We start from the raw sequence: 5,000 nt of genomic DNA on the forward strand, positions 1-5,000 counted from the left end.
TAAGACAGCGATGGGCCCAAAGCTCCCTTCTTTCTACCCCACCCACAAAGCCTGCACCCTCTGTCGACAACAGCACCCCAACGCCAGCGCCTCTGCCGCACGAAGTCGTGGACCGGCAATCACTCCACCTGCACCCGTTCGTGCCCCACCCCAACCGCCCAACTCGCAACTCCAGCGGATGAACGGCGGACTTTGCTCGCACTCGCAATGTGCAATCCACCCCTATAACGTGCGTTTCATGAAGAGTTATGTCCAATATGCGACATTCCCGCTGTCCATATACATGAGCTGCCAGCTGTACCACGTACGAGCTACAGACGCGATCGCGTTGCTCTCTGTACGAATGCAGATGCTCAGCGGCAGCTAGGAGGCGCTCCATCCATGTCGGTACCGGTGAGCGTTGCACTCGCAGTCACAAAAACGTACGGCAAGTATATTACTCGGAAGAGTCAATGACAGTCCAAGCCCCCCTGCGTGGGAAGAGTCTTCCTAGGCCATGACCCACCGGAAGGGCGCAGCGTCCCCCACCCCAGACATGTGACGTCAGACTATCGGTATTGACGACTAGACTGATTCCTTATAATCATTTGCCATACACCGGTGGAAGCTGCCGAGACGAGTAACTACATAGCGGGCTCGCCGTGTCACTAATGTACAGAGATACAATAGTTTCGACTGGAACCGGATTAAACGTATACACGGCGCTGATTAGTAATAGATAGAGCCATCAGAATACAGATAATGTATAGACCTGTCCGTATACATGCTGAAAGACTCTGCTCACAATCACACGTCAGCCAGACACTCTTATCACGCACTACTCTCTGCCTGTAACAGGCACACAGACAATATGTAAGCACCAGCATGGAACACCACCCAGTGCATCCTCTCTGCCACATTAGACAATCCACACTATCATAACCAGACCGGGAGGTCCACTCGGAAAACAGAATATCCCACCCTTCCGACAACCACCATTGCTCAGCTAAGCCACCAACACCCACACATGTCCCACACAGGGGTGCACCCAACATCACAATACTGCCTCCTGTCACACCACACAAACAATGGCAGGAATGAAAGACACAGGTCTGCCACAAGCATGGAATCAGAGCGCCGCCTGTTATGAGCCAAAGGTGCACCCTGACGTGGCAAATCAGATGATGCCGCAGTCATTTACTTACGATATTCACAATCAACAAACCGGCCCCCCCCCCCCCCAAAACACCTTTCCGTACAACAATGTGTACCTTAACCTAACCCATATTGTGCCTTAACCTAACCCGTATTGTACCTTAACCTAACCCGTATTGCGCCTTAACCTAACCCGTATTGCGCCTTAACCTAACCCGTATTGCGCCTTAACCTAACCCGTATTGCGCCTTAACCTAACCCGTATTGCGCCTTAACCTAACCCGTATTGCGCCTTAACCTAACCCGTATTGCGCCTTAACCTAACCCGTATTGCGCCTTAACCTAACCCGTATTGCGCCTTAACCTAACCCGTATTGCGCCTTAACCTAACCTATGTTGCGCCTTAACCTAACCTATGTTGCGCCTTAACCTAACCTATGTTGCGCCTTAACCTAACCTATGTTGCGCCTTAACCTAACCTATGTTGCGCCTTAACCTAACCTATGTTGCGCCTTAACCTAACCTATGTTGCGCCTTAACCTAACCTATGTTGCGCCTTAACCTAACCTATGTTGCGCCTTAACCTAACCTATGTTGCGCCTTAGCCTAACCTATGTTGCGCCTTAACCTAACCCATATTGTACCTTAACCTAACCCATGTTGCGCCTTAACCTAACCCATATTGTACCTTAACCTAACCCATATTGTACCTTAACCTAACCCATATTGTACCTTAACCTAACCCATATTGTACCTTAACCTAACCCATATTGTACCTTAACCTAACCCATATTGTACCTTAACCTAACCCATATTGTACCTTAACCTAACCCATATTGTACCTTAACCTAACCCATATTGTACCTTAACCTAACCTATGTTGCGCCTTAACCTAACCTATGTTGCGCCTTAACCTAACCTATGTTGCGCCTTAACCTAACCTATGTTGCGCCTTAGCCTAACCTATGTTGCGCCTTAACCTAACCCATATTGTACCTTAACCTAACCCATGTTGCGCCTTAACCTAACCCATATTGTACCTTAACCTAACCCATATTGTACCTTAACCTAACCCATATTGTACCTTAACCTAACCCATGTTGTACCTTAACCTAACCCATGTTGTACCTTAACCTAACCCATGTTGCGCCTTAACCTAACCCATGTTGCGCCTTAACCTAACCCATGTTGCGCCTTAACCTAACCTATGTTGCGCCTAAACCTAACCTATGTTGCGCCTAAACCCAACACACGTTGGGCCTAAACCCAACACACGTTGGGCCTAAACCCAACACACGTTGGGCCTTAACCCAACACACGTTGGGCCTTAACCCAACACACGTTGGGCCTTAACCCAACACACGTTGGGCCTTAACCCAACACACGTTGGGCCTTAACCCAACACACGTTGGGCCTTAACCCAACACACGTTGGGCCTTAACCCAACACACGTTGGGCCTTAACCCAACACACGTTGGGCCTTAACCCAACACACGTTGGGCCTTAACCCAACACACGTTGGGCCTTAACCCAACACACGTTGGGCCTTAACCCAACACACGTTGGGCCTTAACCCAACACACGTTGGGCCTTAACCCAACACACGTTGGGCCTTAACCCAACACACGTTGGGCCTTAACCCAACACACGTTGGGCCTTAACCCAACACACGTTGGGCCTTAACCCAACACACGTTGGGCCTTAACCCAACACACGTTGGGCCTTAACCTGCTCTGTAATTGTCATACGACGCGTTAAATTAGTGTAGTGTTGCCTAACTGCAACCCCCGCAATATAGTTTGCTACTCGCACTGCCCGGTCCCCAGAGTATCGCTTCATGTTAAACACCTTGCAGCTATACACTGTAATGCGGATGGCAGCAGGACGTACATGCTCAATGCCCTTCGCAGTTGTTCATTGGCATTCGCATGGCGAAGCACAGCCTACGTTGTGGTACGGCTTGTGTCAACTGTCCGCTGATGTTGTACGTCCAAATCACACACTGTACTGCACATTGGTCCTCATGTACTGAATGATACATCGTGGTACATGTGTGACCGTACCACGACTGCGCCAACAACGGCGAACCATACGGTCCAAATATTGTGCACTCAGCTACGTGTCGTCTCCCTATAAGAGCTGGATTGCAGTATGGTATGCCGTGGATGGCGATCAGCATGAGCCGTCTGTTGATGTAGTGGCGCGTGTTGTCAGACGTAGTCGTCTCTTCTCACACACCGTGATAGCATGGTGCACTGCGTTCCACATCTGCGACATGCGACAGAGGCCGGTTGACAGTCGTTCGCGCAATGGACATCGCATACGTACGGGGGCCACCTTCCACGTGTTCGCGAAGCGTGCACATGTTGTTGCGTGTATGTGGGCAGACATAGTGTGTCGTGACACCTGACACAGGCATGCAACAATCGTTGAATTTGCAAATGGCGATGGACGTCTACGTTTGCTGGTGACGTTACGCAAATGAACAACTGGTAAACCGTTGTGGTGCGGTTGTTCTCGCTAGAGGTGAATCAGTGATGGCGACGATCGGTTGAGCTACCAACCGGTTGTTTCAGCGATACCCACCATGCCCACGAACGTGAATGGCATGTGGGTGTGAAGCGATACGCGGCGGTGGCTGGGTGGGACCGTCCCCGGCCGGTGAGGGGGGGCCTCCCGGCGTGCTGGCCGCGCGGTGCGTGGGCGCACGCGCTACAGCCGGCTGGTGGGAGCGGCCAGTGGCAGGCGCGCCGGCCGACGGAGGCGGCAGGCGGCGCAGCTGCGCGCCGGCGCACCCTGCACGCGGCGCCGTGCGGCCAAAGTAGGTCCTCGCGGGCCCGGTGCGAAGCGCGGTGGACATCTGCAGTGTGCTGGTCCGATTGAGGACTGTGTGCGCTGAGGATGCGCCGCCGCCCGGCGCTCGGCGCCGCGACGCCGTCTGCTGCTCGGTCGCCTCTGCGGTTCTCGCAGGTGGATTGTATCGCAGCTGTGCGGACGTGTTGGCGCGTGCGCTGTGCTGGGAGTGTTCGCTTCGGCACCCAAGTGGGGCTTTTGTCCTTCTGTGGCGCTGGCGTTGGAGCTGCCGGCCACCGTAGGTGGCGCGTGTTGTCTCCCGCCGGCAATGCCACGACAGCACGCTCCCGGGCCTCTGTCGGCAGCGGCAAGCTCAGTTGGGAGCACGGGTGGTCGCACCTAAAGCGTCTACTCGCCAAACTCCGGGCGATTGCGCCTCTCTCGAACCCGACCAAGTACTTAGGACGGCGCTGCGCGCCGCCGGGACCTGAGAGGGTTTCGAGGTGTATTGTGCAGGGGAGCTCAGCCTCCTCCTGTTTGCAGAATAATTGAGCGGACGCTTGCGTGTTCGCGCGGGCCCCCGGGACACACTCCCGGGCGGCCGGCTGCTCAGCTCTAGTTGACGCAGCTCCCTGGTTGATCCTGCCAGTAGTCATATGCTTGTCTCAAAGATTAAGCCATGCATGTCTCAGTACAAGCCGCATTAAGGTGAAACCGCGAATGGCTCATTAAATCAGTTATGGTTCCTTAGATCGTACCCACGTTACTTGGATAACTGTGGTAATTCTAGAGCTAATACATGCAAACAGAGTCCCGACCAGAGATGGAAGGGACGCTTTTATTAGATCAAAACCAATCGGTCGGCTCGTCCGGTCCGTTTGCCTTGGTGACTCTGAATAACTTTGGGCTGATCGCACGGTCCTCGTACCGGCGACGCATCTTTCAAATGTCTGCCTTATCAACTGTCGATGGTAGGTTCTGCGCCTACCATGGTTGTAACGGGTAACGGGGAATCAGGGTTCGATTCCGGAGAGGGAGCCTGAGAAACGGCTACCACATCCAAGGAAGGCAGC

General features: G+C 53.4%; 1 non-coding gene across 1 annotated transcript in view; it reads left to right on the forward strand.

The window, feature by feature from the left end:
• Positions 1-4,556: 4,556 nt before the first annotated feature.
• LOC124593321 overlaps positions 4,557-5,000 on the forward strand; it is a 1,910-nt gene continuing 1,466 nt past the window's right edge. The window contains exon 1 of the ribosomal RNA XR_006977968.1: positions 4,557-5,000. This exon is cut by the window's right edge and continues 1,466 nt beyond it. This is a non-coding gene — a ribosomal RNA (small subunit ribosomal RNA).

This window comes from Schistocerca americana, unplaced genomic scaffold (genome assembly GCF_021461395.2).
Source record: "Schistocerca americana isolate TAMUIC-IGC-003095 unplaced genomic scaffold, iqSchAmer2.1 HiC_scaffold_98, whole genome shotgun sequence".
Lineage (NCBI taxonomy): Eukaryota > Metazoa > Arthropoda > Insecta > Orthoptera > Acrididae > Schistocerca > Schistocerca americana.